This window comes from Nilaparvata lugens, chromosome 7, assembly GCF_014356525.2.
Source record: "Nilaparvata lugens isolate BPH chromosome 7, ASM1435652v1, whole genome shotgun sequence".
In the NCBI taxonomy this organism is placed as follows: domain Eukaryota; kingdom Metazoa; phylum Arthropoda; class Insecta; order Hemiptera; family Delphacidae; genus Nilaparvata; species Nilaparvata lugens.
The window spans coordinates 41,038,635-41,055,846 of NC_052510.1; positions in this window are offsets into that span (position 1 = coordinate 41,038,635).

Sequence of the window (17,212 nt, forward strand, 5' to 3'; positions counted from 1 at the left end):
GGCGCCGCGGTCGTATAATGATTACCGCCCCGACATTATCGGTTCAAGTACCTTTATTTCACCTTCACGTTAAAAGTATTGAACCATTTTCTTATCAATCCATTTCTATGTATAACCATAGCCACCTATAATACAGAGTACCTTTATTAGAGGTGGCTATGCTTATATGTGTAGTGTGAATTGTGGCATAGACAAAAAAAACTTGACGTTCACTGACTAGACTTTCCTAAATACAGTCACTCTACGCATAGCATAGGCATATAATTTTCCAGTCATTGAGTGAACATGTGAGCGCCCACTGCTCCTGCAACCTGCAAGTCGTCATTGGTCGCTTCATTGTCCCAAGCTGGGTGATAAAACTTCTTATCTTATACTCTTTTCTAACCTCGTATTCTGCAGGCTACAACCTATTTAAATTTCCTTTGATATTCCTAAGTTGAACATTTTTCAAGAGAAGCTGGGCCGGATGGTTTACATATGGAGCTGTTCATGCATGGGGGACTCCTCTTCAAACCAAATGGGGGATTCAAACCAATGTTCAAATGGGGGACTTTCTTCATTTGATAAATATGTACTGGAGACAATAATTGAGGATCCCAGAAGTTTGGAATGTGGCTACAGTCAAATCTCTTTTTAAGAAGGGAGATATAATTCAGTCACTATATACATTGGTGCTTGCAATTTATATTGTAGTCCTGATTTTTTAATATATTACCTATTTTATTTGGATACATGAGAAAAGTCCAGAACCAATTTCTTCATGCAAAATTTCTTTGTGCTAGATACAGAGTGGCCCAAAACCCTCGTATTTTCAGTTCATTTTCCAGTTTTCAGCTATTTCTGCCAAATCCAGTAATCGGACGGAAAATTTGCTCTCGCATTTGTTTTAGATTATAAAATTCTGAATGGAATGAGATCATTAGGAACTCTCTATCTCCAATAAGTAGACTACTGAGTTATAATTTTTCAAAAATGAGTAAATTTTAAAGAAAAAATCAATTTTGATGAATTTTGGTTTTTGATCAACAATATCTTTGATTGTTACCATTTAGTTACAGTAGATGTATTTCAAAGTCCCTCTGGGCGTATTTTTGTGCTCTATAATTTAAGATCAGGTAGAGCGCTCTATCTCATATAGACTTTCAGGTACATATGACAACAATGCTCCTTGTATTGTAAAAAACACCTCATTTTCAGCTTCAACCATCATTGGTAGATCATCAGGTATCTTTGTACCTGAAAATCTATATGAGATAGAGCACTCTACCTAATCTTAAATTATAGAGCACAAAAATATGCCCAGAAAGATTTTGAAATATACATCTAAATGATAACAATTGGAAGATATTGTTGATCAAAAACCAAAATTCATTATAATTGATTTCAGTACTTAGTACAGAGCTCAGTAGTTATTGGAGATAGTGTAATATTACATTTTTTCTAGATTAAAATTGAATCTTAAATTCGATATTCAAAATATTAATAAAACTTGATAGCAAATATTGGTGTAATCAACATACGGACTAAACTTTTCACAGGGGATTTATCATACTGGGTGCGGCAGGAAGGGTGGATGTTTTTAGAACAGATAGTATTCTGATTTGGGTAGTCGGATTGGGCGAGCTGAAGTGAACATGTGTTCGGTAGATCATACCATTTTTTCTAGTCATTGTTTAATCGGCATCATGGATTCGTGGAATGTGCAACATCGTGTGTTTACTTACGACAGTTTTGTGCGTGATAATGAGAGTATCATTACAGTTCAGCGCGAGTTTCGTCGTCATTTCAATCTTGCGAGGAATGAAAATGTACCCACTCGTAACACCATTTTACGTTGGGTAAAATCATTTCGTTCAGTAGGAACAGTAATGAATAAACGACCACCAGGGGCTCATCGCACTGTACGCACTCCACAAAATGTGGAAAGAGTTCGGCAAGCCATACTCCGTAGTCCTAATCGATCTGCTAGGAGACATTCTTCTGAACTGAAGATCAGTGATCGGTCAGTAAGGCGTATTTTACATAAAGATCTAGGACTTCATCCCTACAAAATGGCCATGGTTCAACAATTGAATCCTGGCGATTAATTTTGCTCGAGAAATGGAGGCCATATTTGACCAAAATGAAAACATCATTTTGTTTACGACAGATGAAGCACATTTTCATTTGAATGGTACCGTTAATCAGCAGAACTATCGTTATTGGTCAGATGAAAATTCGAAATTAATGCATGAGAGACCATTACACAGTCCCAAGGTGACAGTTTGGTGTGCTGTGAGCAGTATATTTGTTATTGGTCCATACTTTTTTGAAGACGACAATGGGACCACTGTAACTGTAACCTCAGAACGTTATAGACAGATGTTCACTGAATTCTTCCTTCCTGAATTAAGAAGGAAACGTATTCCTATCCGGCAAGTATGGTTTCAGCAGGACGGGGCGACAGCTCACACAGCAAGAAATTCAATGGAAGCAATTCGGGCTGTTTTTCGTGGTCGCATCATTTCTCAGTTTGGTGACATTGATTGGCCTCCTCGTTCTCCAGACCTGTCCATGTGCGACTACTTCTTGTGGGGTTTCCTGAAGTCACGTGTTTACCAGCATAAACCACGTACACTTCAAGAACTAAACGGAGCAATTCGTGAGGAAGTCGAACAAATTGGCAGGGCAATGTTAGAAAGAGTACAATCCAACTTCCGAGAGCGGCTTGTAAAGTGCATTGCTGAAAACGGCCGTCACCTGTCAGATATTGTTTTCAAACATTAATTTTCTAAAATTGTAAAATAATGTGAATATTGTTCTGTAAATAAATGTTTTTTTTATGCATAGGTAACGACATATTACTTTTTTGAAAATCGTTCATCCTTTCTGCCGCACTTTGTATATACTAGTGTTGAACATCCCACTGGATCACTGTAACAAAGTTCTATTTCTGAATAAACAGATAATTCTAAACAACATAAAGGTTAATTAAATTTAAAATAACTTTAAAAATAAAGTTTTATTGAAAACAATAGATATAATGTTTGTAAACTTGTTTTCTTTGCTAATTGGCAATCGATGATGACGTGTCTCGGCTTCACCGGAAAGGCTTCTTGTTCTGATCTTTCTCAAACTTTTTAATGGCTGGCTTATGTTAGGATGTTGGCTTCTGTTGAAATTTTCCTAAATAATTGAAATTTAAGATGTGTTATTTGTGATTTAAATGTTTTTGTAAAGTTTATTGATGTTATTGAACATATGTAGATTTGTAGATTTCAAAGAAATTGAAATGTAGATTTCAAAGAAATTGAAATGTAGATCTCAATTTTTCTTTTCATTTTGTGCTGAATTTCTCGTTTAATGTTGAAAGCCATACGCCTGTTTTGAAACCTGTGAACGATAGATAAGTATTCTTAATCTATAAGTTATATATTTTGATATTGATTTGAAACAATAATTTCTGAGTTTTTGTGAAAGCTGTTGGAACTTATTTTGATGAACAGAACAATCATATTAGTCACCTCAATGTTCGTATATTAGTCACATCAATATTAGTGAATATTAGTCACATCATGTTCAATCTATGTCCGATCCATGTATGATTATTTGTTCTGGTGTAAACTGAAATTTTTGAATCATTTCATTAAAAAATTATAATTTGATTTGCTCTGAACTGGATTTCTTATTCATAAGCATTAGATCCATTCATGATATATCAAGATATTAGCTTATTTGGAACCGATGACTTTCCTTAGAGTATAGGTGAAGGCTAACCAACCTATTAGGATAAATTGGTAGCACGTCAATAGAGAGTTCCGAATGATCTCATTTTATACAGAATCTTATAATCTGAAACAAAGGCAAGAAAAAAATTTTCTGTCCGATTACTGGATTTGGCAGAAATAGATGAAAACTGGAAAATGAACTGAAACACAAATCTAGCACAAGGACATTTTGCATGAAGAGATTTGTTCTGCAATTCTCTCATGTATCCAATAATAATATATTAAAAAATCAGAACTACAATATAAATTGCAAGCACACCCCCTTTTTATATCTATATTGACTGGACTAAGAAGCTCCTGTCACAACTAAAGAGGAATCAGCTTGCTAAACACTGCTTACAAAAACTATAGCATGATTATCAAGGAAAGGATGCAGCCCATAATGAAAGTTCTCCTCCTGGAAGAGCAATGTGGCTCTACTTTTAAATACTAACTTACCACGGGGGGGGGGTAAGTATACCCCCAATACTAGGGGGGCGCATATAAAATCTCGCCCAGGGCGCCTATTAACCTCTGGGCGCCCCTGATTGTGAGTAGGTTTTTGATTTTGTATTCGAATTTTTCAAATAAGTGCAATATTTTTAAAGTTTCTATTTATTGTGTTACATTCTGTGATTCATTTAGAGTATATATAACATCAACCTTCAAAATTTTAAATTCATTATTCCTGGACCGAAAATCAAGTGACGAAGCAGTGTGTGATTACATAACCTTAACTTTTGGACAACATGAGCATTTTATCAAAATTTTTGGAGAGAAATAGTACAGGCTCAGCCTAGTTTTTCCTCCAATGTCATAATTGTATTATGATTATAGTGTTTTATACAATAAATGAATAAATAAAAAATGAATAAACCCAGCAGGCACTAAACAGCTGCGGCAGCCTTCCTTCAAGGACAGAGCAGCTACATCTAGCTGTGCTATCAACAAAAATTGACATGTAGCAGAGCTACTTATAGCTCAGATTCTCTTTGATGTTTACCGACAATTTTGGATAGCTCATTTTCTGCTATATAGCTGAGAAAATAGGCTCAAAACTGCTATATAGCAGATCTCCAGTGTCACTTTTTTAACTTGTAGCAGAGCTATATAGGTGAGCTACATGTAGCTCTATAGCTCTGCTACATAGTGTAAACCTAGTTTAACTGGCTTATTTGATTGACATTGGTGTTTCTATTCTCGTCCATCATTCAACAGAGCAGATAGCACTAAACTTTTCTAGCTCCGCAACGTTGCCAGATCGTTTTAAATAATAATAATTTAAAAAATATTCAATCTCAATTATAAAAATTTATTAACTAATCATTGAAAAATATACTTTCTTTCCTCTTAAAATATAATTGATTATTTTCAACATTAATGAACAATATTAATATTACACATCAAGATATTCCGGTATCACCTATACTATATAGAACACAGTGGCAACTGGCAAGGCACAGAATAAGCAACGTTGTTCTCCTATCTTTCTTCACTGCCATTATAAATTACTAGCTTACTCGGCGAACTTCGTAGGTACCGCCAAAAAGTCAATGTATCTCATGTCATACTTGACTTTATTTGGTGAATCATGAAATTTATCTGACAATCAATATTTTCATTCACATCTCAATACGGACTTTCTATGTGCTTAAAACTACCGTTTTAATACCAGTAAACAATTTTATTACAGAGTGACGTGTTTATTACAGCTGGTAAGTTTAGATGCTAACTCATATTATCACAACATGATCTTGAATCATGATGATCTTTCCGTTCTACGTTAGCCGCTCGGCCGACAATTTCGAAAACATAGGTCTTTAAAATGGATTAATGAATAACTATTATTAGCCCCCCTATTGAAATTTCTGGTCAGAAACCATCCCCAATATTTACACAACATAATCCCAAAGTTTCATGCCGTTCTTTCAAGTAGTTTTCGAGTCTATGGGAAACAAACTAACACACAAACAGACATTCATTTTTAAATATATAGATATCGTGAACCACACAACGGTATATTCATCTAAATACCGTGGATCACGCCACTACTAGGCCTACCTGGATAGGTGGTAGTGACCTCACTCTACCTTCAGTAGGTAGGCTACTTATTTATGACAATAATGAAGAAATGTTTGTATTACTTTTAATCAGCTCTAGTAAGACTCATCTAATAAGCTTATTTATGAAATGGCAAAAATAACCAAAAGCTATATGATAAAATTATAACGACTGTGGAGAGGTATATTATTTTATGAAATAATCATTTTATTAATCCATTCACCTTATGTCTGTATGGTACCTATATACCTTTGTAGCCTGCCTTCAAAATATTAATGAATAAACTATAGGCCTAGCAGTGGACTATCAATAATGTATAGGGCTGAGTATTGCAACTTTTCTACAAGATTTAAATGTAATAATATCCCATTTCAAGTTTTAATCAATCTATACTTATAAAATTCTTATCTCACTGACTCACTGATCACGATTTCTGGAAAATTACTAGATGGATTGCAACAAAACTTGGAATATAGCTTCCTTGAACGTCCTAGGTGCTCACTAAGAAATCTTTTGGCGATATTTCAACTCTAAGGGAGGTTTTTAAGGGTTCAAAGTTCGACTTTTAGCATGTATATTCTTCTTCTCCCAATCTCTTGATTATAATAGAAATGTCCATATCATATGTTATTATAGATCTATAATCTGGAGAGAGTACCTCTTCGAAACAGTAGTTAACTGGCAACTAAATTGAAATTTTGACAGGTTGGCATTTAGTTGAGATGACTTCATTAGGTTGGCACCAAGTTGAAGAACTAATCAAAATGCATTTATCGAGAACAAATTGATTGGGCACTGCTGCTTCAATCGGAGCTATTCCTGGGAGTAGTTTATTCCTGATAGTTTTTATTTTTCATAAAACACACTTTTATGATGGGAGTTGCTTCTATCAATAATTATTGATCCTATTCTATCAAGACTAATTTAATTTTGTTAGTTTATCCGATTGCGGTAACTGCTTAATTTCGATGAAATTTTAATAATTCAGTATGATATATGAAGGGTATTTTTAAAACTTCAGAAGTGTCCATTGTGGAATCTGTTTGCAGAAAATGAGGAAATTCGGCAAAAAATTTAATTCGGGCGAAAGAAAGGGAAATTAAAACGGCCAAATAGCTGTTGTTCCTCTTCCTAATGTAGAAATTAATATCTTCCATAGAAGTAAGGCGCTTTTCCCAAGCATCTATATTATTCTCAAACATTGATTGTTTTACCAAAGAAAAAATCTGGTGTGGTGCACTCACACAACTTTCCTTGCCGTTATGAAAATTGATCACCTGACGCTAGTGTTCCCGCGCATCTCAAGTCTACTATTCAAAAACTCGTGCCAGCTGTTGACAGGGCAATAACGCTGGAGACACACGAGGTCTGTTATCTCTTTATAGTGAATCATTAAATAGAAACAACAATTGCCAACAGTTTGCAAATGGATAATCACATTTTTTCTAATTTCGTGCGAATTTTAGGTAAAAATGTTACTGGGCATTAATTGTAGAGATTCTCATGCTCAATCTTTTCCACTCGAAATTTTTTGTTTAAATTGTATCTGATAATTGAGAATCTTAAATCAAACTTTGCATAGATGGGGCGGAGCTCCTGAAATTTTTACAGATATGAGACTTGTGGTAGTTGATAGAGCTTATCGATGATTATTTCAGGTATAGCTTTAATCAAAATCGTTGGAGCCGTTTTCGAGAAAATCGCGAAAAACGCTGTTTTTGACAACATATTCGTCATTTTAGCCGCCATCTTGAATTGCATTTGATCGAAAATGTTCGTGTTGGATCCTTATAGTGTAAGGACCTTAAGTTCCAAATTTCAAGTCATTCCGTTAATTGGGAGATGAGATATCGTGTACACAGACGCACATACACTCATACACACACACACATACAGAACAATACCCAAAAACCTCTTTTTTGGACTCAGGGGACCTTGAAACGTATAGAAATTTAGAAAGTGGGGTACATTATTTTTTTCGGAATGCAATACTTTCCTTACCTATGGTAATAGGGCAAGGAAAGTAATGAAAAGTATAGAAAACATGAAATTAGGGTACCTTAAATTTTTTTGGAAAGCAATACTTTCCTTACCTATGGTAATAGGGCAAGGAAAGTAATAGAAGGTAGCTTTCGTTATAAATATTGGAGAATATGCATAACTGTCCGTTGACTGTCAGCATTTCTCATTAATAGCATCAATGCTCCCCATTCAAACAATGCTGACAAATTGATGTGAATCTTACTATAATTTGGTTACTTCATATCAGATGAAGATAATAATGTTGATGATTGCTACTGTTTCAATTTAATCATGTTTGACAGTTTTGCTTTTGATATTTTTTTGTGAAATAAGCTCTCATTGAATGAAATCATAATCATTGAAGTCAATTATACTTACTAAGCAATTTCTGTTTGAATATTGTGCCGAATTTTTTTTTTTTCAAAATTATAACTTTTTCAAGATAAAATTTTATTAGAGTGCTGGATTAACTTGGAGTAGTTCATGATGTAATTCAGCACATTACGTAATTAAATTCTAATATTTCCTCTATTGTTTTCCAACGTTTTCCTTGAGTACTTAGAATTGTTGTAGACGCAAAATCATCATGAAAAATCAGTTGAACGTCCATTCTATTGCTGAGTTCTACTTTGACTGAGGGAATTTTCCTGTATTCTGTCCTTGTTAGTTTTATTCCTTTCTCGTTCTATTGAGGGAAATTATTGTCGTCCCCACCACGTCCTTTGTAATTTGGTATTTTTTAATGTATAATATTGCTAGCCCTGATACCTAAATTTTGAGCCTGATTTGGTCGACTTGGAGACCTGAACAGGAGACCGCATATCTATGTTTTTACTTCCAAGACCCTCAAACCACTAGAATTAGGATCACTTTATTGATACGATTCAAGTGCCCAGACCTCAGGGCCTAGCACAATTTTAACAACTAAGCCTTCTCCGACAAAATCATTTGTCACCTAGGAGATCGGCTTAATATGTGTATGTGTGGATATGTATGTATGTCAGACGGATCTCGAAAACGGCTCTAACGATTTTGATTAAATCAGGAATATAGTGGGTTTGCAAAAAAAAAAAACATTATTTTGGAACAGGTATAAACTTTGGGAAAATTCGCTGAAGTTCCTTGAGAAAGGATTATTGATCCCTCAAGTAGCAGCTGATCAGAAAAAAGTTTCTCATAGTCTGTTGAAAATGTAAGAGAGAGTGAGCAAATGAAAAAGATTATAATAGCTGTAGTTGAGTTACCAAATTTGGCGACCTTATTTTAAAACATTGCAGTATTCTTGGAACATCTGGTATAATAGGTTCAGAAAGTGACAGGATGATAGCAAAAGAAATTTATAATCGATCTCTCCAAACATATGTTAGTTGAATGTAATGTTCATTGTGAGGTGATAGAAATGCGACTAATCTCTTCAGCTTCTGCTGTATTGTTCCTCTATTGCTCTATGTTTGTACGCAGCCATGGCCTTGAGAGAGCCAGTTGCACTGTTAATTCCTATTCTGGACTAAATACCACGAGAACCAATGAGAGAAGCCATCTATTAAAAAAAGCCTTACTCTGATCAATTCTCATAAAATTTAATCCTGATTGAAATTGAACATGGTTTTGTGCTACTGGGCCTGATATTTTCATGTTTCAAAATCAGCTGAAAACTAAATCGAAAAAAAAACATAATATCCCATCAGCTGCTCCCATTTCCCTTCATGATGTCATTACATGACACATCAAGACAAACCTATTGATATTGATAGATCACAAGTAAATACTAAAGTTGTCAATTTGGATAGAAATAAAATTAAGTTGAATGTTAGTTTACATCCAAATTCTCATCCCTAAGCTTTTGGTTTCAATCTAAGATCAAAAAGAAATCATATAATGGTAGTCAATTATCAGTGAATGAACTCTATTCAGATTTATGCAAATTCACATTAAAATGATTCCACTTCAATATTTATGATAGTAATGTTTAGGACATGAGAAATCAGCTACAATAAATGTAATACTAACTATTATGAATGGACTCTTATGTATGAATGGGCTTCAATGGAAGAAAGAATCAGTGGATTGGCAGCTTTTACACTTTTAAATAAGTGAAACGAAAAGTAAGCGACAGGCTATGCCAAAAATTCCAGAATAAGTAAGAGATCCATGGATACCAGAGTCATTAAATTCCGAATAAACTTTATTTGGAATTTAATCTTCAATTGCATCAAGCAAAAACAAAAATAACATTATCACTGCTAATTTGATAACTGTCAACGGGAAATATTAATTGCCAATGAATAAAGTCGAGGTTGACTCTTGAACCCCGCCCAATATTCTACAAAATTCCCTGCAATTAAACTACTATTCTACAGAGCACTTCCAACACATCAATTATTAATCGAATGATTTGACTCAATAGTTTTCATGCCAAGTTGTGGCCTAATCTCAAAAACGATTATAACAATTTTTGTAGAATTTAGATTGTAAATGGTTCACAAAATAATCTTATCTTTCAATTCCCGTAGCAAAGCACGGGTGCCCTGCTAGTCCCTCTTATAAAGGCATAGAGAAAGCATAGATATTGTTATCTTCACTCTATTATCAATTCTACATGAAAATCTAAGAATATTATTTCGGTTATATTTTAATATTTTTTTTGCTTTGTAAATAAAAAGATTTAAATAAATTACTTTACCATGCGTTTAAACAATTTTTAATAAAGTCAGCTGCACAATCATGCAATTACCTGTTTTTTGTGTCGTAATCTTTAATAAAAACAAGAATCATAATATTATTAATGCTATATTAAAAAAAAACAACGCAATTTATTATCTTAGCAAAAGTATCTGATTGGAACACCTTATGTGTGTTGACGGTTAGCCTACCTACTTTACAAATTTTCAAACAGAGAGATTTATTCAGGTATGAAGCATAATATTATACGAATACTATACCGTACTTGAGGCATGACGATCACATAACATCTATTATAAGTATAACCTTGTTTTTGTTTATACTTCACTTTGATGGCTTCTAAAAATAAAAAAACAAGATCCCCATTAAAAGCTAGTTTTTCCGAATTCCAATGGGAATATTGCATTATTTTCCTCGTCGAATGCGATCAAGTAAGTAACAGTTTTATTTCAACCTTGAATGAAACGGAAATCAGGGATCAACGCATACGTATGATCAAAAAACAAGAGATTCTCAACGATTTAAAACAAAAAAGCAAACCAACAACACCAATCTCAACACAAAGTAGCAGGGCAAAATCTCCAAAAAAAACTGTCAAGGGTGAATTATTACCACCACGAGATGAACAACTGGAACAAGATGAAAATACTATTTTGCATCTTCTCAAATCGAATAAGGATCAGTACCTGAATTTACCTCCAAATTCTTTGGCAAATATCGTCAAACAATTTATGAACAAGTTGAAGGTAAGACTTTTGGAAAATTACAATAGTTCAAGTAGTAAAAAGGATGTAAAAGCTGCTGAGAAAATGTTGAAAAAGGATAAAAAAGGTAGTTCTAAAAAGACTGCAAGTAGCCAAAAAAATAATCAAAGTAAGGGCGAAAAACAAAAAATAGTTTTAGATAAACAGGAGGAACCTCAGCTACCAGAATGTTTGATATTCGTTGGTTTTTACGAGCCTCTGCTACCTGTAGAAATGGCTAAACTAGGTCTACCTATAAGAGCTATAGTGGCACTAAAAAAACGTAGTTTTGAAAACAATCAGTCTCTAGAAATAGAAACTAAAAACTTTAATCTCCAACTCACAAGTAAGAAATTTAATTTTGATTTTTTCAAATTTTGGTCCTATGCTGGTGATAAAGAAATGCCTATGTTGAAATCAAAAGACATTGCTGATATTGATCTTGAACTGCCTGAGCCAATTGCTGTGGTTCTAGAAAATTCAAAACATCGAGGTAAAGCTATGTCAGCTAACATGAAAAAAGATCTAAAGTTAAATATCAATAGATTTCTGTCAAATTTGTCAACTCATATACTGTATGCCCTAGATGTGTACAATCGTTACTTGAGTAACATTGAAACCTATGATATGGAAGCCAAATACAGACCTTTGAGTGAAGCCAAACATTATTTGCATCTTTCAAGTTTGCTACCTTATGAATGTTCAGATGTTAGTTTTGTGCTGAACAATATGGTAGAACAAGTATCAGTGTGGCACAATGAGAAGAAAATAGAGAAAACATTTGAAGAAAATACTAGACAAAGAATACAAAGTCTTCCAAAAATCATCAACCACAACAACACAATCGATTTGGAAACTTTCCACCTTTGCACAAAGTATATGAAATATGACATACATTGTGTGCTCCAAGACTACCTCGCAACAAATCCTGTGTTCAATTCTTGGAAATTTAAAGACAATAGAATGAGTAAAAAGCAAAGCGAACTAAACAAATTCCACTTGAAACGTTTGCACAAACTTGGAGAAGACCTGGACCGATATCGGTTTGATTTATACCTACACTGGTACATTCTGTGTCGTATGAAGATGGAAAAAAATAAATTGAAAGTAAAACGTGTGAAGAAAGAAAAATATGTATCACTGTGCTCTTACCTGAGCCGTGCGAGACTGTTCAGAGATTCGATTAGAATAAGAAAAGGAACAAAACATGTAGTGTTCAAACAAGTGAAAAAGTGGAGAAGATTCTCCTCCATGTCGGTAGAACACGTGAATGCATTGAGGAAAGAAAACTTGAAAATTTTCAAAAAAATTATCGAGATACCGGACATTGTTGAACTTGTACAGAAGGATGAGACTGTCGAGAAATTAATATCATACAAGGATGATTCTCTGTTTAAATACGCTGAAAGTTTATCACCTATTTGTCTATTACAAACTGTGCAAAAGCTTGGTTTGAACTTCCAAATGTGTGACAAGCTACTATTCAAACCATCCAACAAAATCCTTGTCTGGTTTCACAATGATCCAGGTGTTTCCAGTAGAAAAGATATGTTGAAGCTTGAGAGTTTTTTGGGGTTTCGAGATTTTTACAGAAATACCATGATGGAGGAAAGCATTTGTGTTTCGAATTTAAGTGAGAAAGTTTGTGATTACTATACTGATAACGAAGAGAATGGTGATTCTTGTTCTGTAGAGGGAAATCGATCTGGTTCGAGTAAAAATTTATCACAAACGTGCGAATCACCAAAAATAAAAGTTTGTGACCTATGGGGATCACAAATGGAACTGGTAACTTCAACACAATCATTCATATCGGCAGATAGTTCTTCTGTTGTTTTGGAAATTGACCACTGGCTAAATTTGTCAAAAATTATGAAAATCAAAATCAAGAAACAAAATACTGAGCTGGTTTATCATAAAAATATGCAACAAGCCGAGGAACGGGAGACCAGTATCTTCTCAGACGCTGTCGTAAATCTCCCAAACGGAACCAGGGTCTGTGTAGATATTGAGGAGAAGTATCTACCTGAACGATTTTTGAAACTTTTCTACAACTTTTCAATAGTTCTTCCTTCAGGTCTGAGTATACAAGTTGTGAAAACCAAAAGTGATTACTATGTAAAACAGAAATATGTTTTCCACTCTAAATTAACCGAGTCGATAAAGAATGAAAAATATAGATGTTATTCGAAAGCAGGACATGTTATAGTTTTTTACAAAAGTGGTCGGATTAGAATTATATACAGTAATGGGAAAATAGTTGATTGTAATGAGATTGTGGATAATTTTCAACAAACTAATGAGAACGGAACAAATGATTTCAAAGAATCTGAAGAAAACAAGAGAAACACAGTTGAAAAAGAAAAGAACGTGAATAAGAGAGATATAAAAAAAGAACAAAAACTAGAGAAGGAAAATCTAGACAAGAAACACAAATTGAAGAAAAATAGTGACGACAAAGAACAAACAGAGAAGAAAAAAAATGAGAATGGTGAGAAAATACAAACAAAATTGAAAAAGAGTTCGAAAAATGAAAGCAATGATAAGCGATTAACACAAGAATTAGAAACGTTCAAAAGTGAAAATAAAAACTCTTTCACAGTTTCAAAACAAACTGTAACAACAGAATATGGCGAGAGATCTATGTTTGACAACGGAACTGTGAAACCGAAAAAGCATTTCAGTCTTAGATCAATATTTCAACCTTATCAAACTCTCTACATAGACAGGAGTGACGGCTACAAAGCACTGTACACTGCAGATGGAAGTCTGCTATCAACGTTTTCAGACGGAACGAAAATAGCTACAATACCAGATAACGTGCTCAACATTTCTGAGCCGTGTAAAGATCTGGATCTAAACAGCTCTCTGATTAGTATCTACTGTAGAGAGTCAGTTGAATGTTATTCGAGAGCTTTTCTAGACGAAGATTTTTTAGATGATGATAATGATGACTGTTTCACTATTTTCAACCTGATGACTCTATATGAGCACCCTCTTTATGCTAGGGTAGAGTATAATGTGAAACAATGTGCTATCAGAATCACTCTACCAGGCGGAATAATCATATATGTTTTGGAAAATTTGAACGATTTCATAATCGATGTTGATTCTATAACCACTGTAATATTTTCAAAAGAAAACATTGTGTTCTCGTGTGGTCTCCTGAGATCTAGCGGAAAAGAGAACATAACCGTGATCAACAGCGTTTCTAAAACGATAGGACTGAGTGAAAAATCTCAAAAACCACCAATTTTTTGTAAAACTATTGATAGTTTTGGAAAGGCGTTCCTAATTCACAAAGATGGAGATGTGCAACTAATAGCTTCTCCTTCCTCGGATGATAGCTTGGAACTAGTCACCAACAACTCCGAGTATTTGGCTAGGGATTTCTATTTCTACAAAAAAGTACCTAGAAGTGAGTTTGAGAGGTATTTTGTTGTCAATCCTGATTTTTCAGGTCATGAATTTGTGCACAAAGACGACGTGGATCTGATTTTATCTGAGAACAAAACTAAAAATAAAGATGTTATCGTTAATAGTAATCCAACCTGTGGACAACTGAAGTCTAAAACACTCAAATATCCATTGTTTGAGAACTATTTTCAACAGTTTATCACCCCATACACGAACCTAGAATCCCATTATTTCCCAGACAATTTCCTGAGATGTGTCAAAAGCAAACCGTGGAGTTTGCAAGATTCTTTATGGCTTTTCAAAAAAGATGCTATTAGTCGCAAATTAAAGCAAGCCAAAGTGTCCAAGTCTCAAACAGAATGTGATAATGAGCCTGTGGCTATTGTTTATAGAACTTTCAACGAGATTTGTGGGGAAAGTGACAATGCATTGAGGAAGATTGCAAATATTATTCTCAGATATGAGGAAAAGAATAATCAGCTTTTCAGAGAGTATTCCAGGAAAAGGTACACGAGAAGGGAAGTCCTGGACAAGTTGGATGATTTGAATGTAAATGAAGAAATTTAATTATTTTTCTTAGAGAACACAATGTAACGTTATTTTTGCTTCAATATTAGTATTAAAATATATTATATTAAAAACAATTGAATTGCATATTTCTTATTGTAATTATTAAAAACAATGTAAAAACATGAAGTACATTTTTATTTAAAACATTTCAACTTTTGAAAGTTTGAATTTTACATTTTTATTTAAAACATTTCAAACTTTCAAAAGTTGAAATGTTTTAAATAAAAGGGTTCTTTATGTTTGTAATATTTTTTAATAAAGTAGCCCATAAAAGTGAAGTGATTTTCTCATTGTAATCTAAATCTATAATTAATTTTGAAGAAAACAATTGTTAAACTTAATTTTATATTTTCTAAAGCCAGTATAGAAATGGGTGATGCATTAACTTGAAAATTATTTGATCATTACAATCGAAGTAAATCCTTACATAAGAGCGTTAAGCCTGGAAAGTTTAATAGTATTTGGTTACTTAGAAATCATATACATCAATACTTATTAAGATTGGTTCCTGGATAACCAAAGAGTGCTTGATTGACTAAGACTAAGAATCGTTACCAATATGGCCCTTAATTATGTCACCAAGGTTCTCATCAACTGGAGACATAATACAGGTTACTGGCACAGAAATGAAAAACATATTTCGAAAATGACAAATCTATTTATTAAAAACAATAAAACAAAATTACTCCACCTATTATAGCATCAATAGTTTAAATTAAATAAATTATAATAATTATCATAATATATTCATAGTTGAATAATTTTCTCCTACAGGTTTCACTTGAAAAAATAAAGGTTATTTAATAATCGAAAAGAGTGCGCGTATTATAATTTGTTTTCATGTCTCAAATATTCACTGAAAATTGTAGGTTCATTACATACACGTACTTAAAAAATTCTTTTTAATCAGTTTTAGTTGAAAATGAATTTTATTGCGGTAAAAATATGTTATACATTAAAAATTGTTGAATTACTATGATCAGAAAGCCACAAGTTAGAACCAATATTATTATAAAAATAAATTTTGGCTGTCAGAACATAAAATGTATAAATAATTATTTGATTATTTCGAATCAAACTAATTCGCTTCGCAACCAGTTTTATTCAATTATTTATTGTTGATTAGTGCATTCCGAATTTTCAAAAATGCTTGAAGATGACTGTGGTATTCCAAGTGAAATTTTAAAAGAATCTGAAATCCTGACTGCAAATCTTCTACCACTAAAATCAAGAGATAGGTACGATAGCTTAACGAGTATTCTTTATTTATTTTGTCAGCAATACCTGTAGTGTGGCGAAAAATATCGTTCGCACCACGGGCAAAAATGTTTTTCCAGCTCTCAATCTTTTCTAGTCCTCGGCCTACGGCCTCGGACTTGAAAACCGATTTCGAGCTGGAAAAATCTCATTTTCTGCTCTAGGTGCGAAATATACTATTTCCTGATGCAATGTATAGGCCTACATGTGGCATGGATTATTAATTTTTCAGCTAGAACTGTTTTTTTGTGACAAAGTGCTTAATAAACGTCTACAGTTTCATCAATGCTGTATCGGCAATATGAAGACACATACAGTTAATATGTCTTTGAATAAAGGTGTTGATATTTACATAAAGAAATTATTCCCTTCCATTTTTATTTAATTAAAATTTCAAAATTATTCGAGCCCTGAAAGAATGACTGACTCACTGTACAGTCAGTCGAAAATTTTAATAATGGAATGAGGGGTATTTTGGCAAGCTGGGCAAAAAAATAAGGTCCTATGCACCTTTTCGTTATATCTTCAAATGAAAAATAAGTTTTGTGGGTTAGCAAAACTCCTTCTGAAAGGGAAACTATTCAACTTATTCTATCTTTTAGTAAAATAACAATGATTATCCATCCATCTATTATCTTCTATACTATAATAAAGGAAAGAACTAGATTATACACGTATACAGGTGTAAAGTAGTATAGGAAAATTATGTTTGAC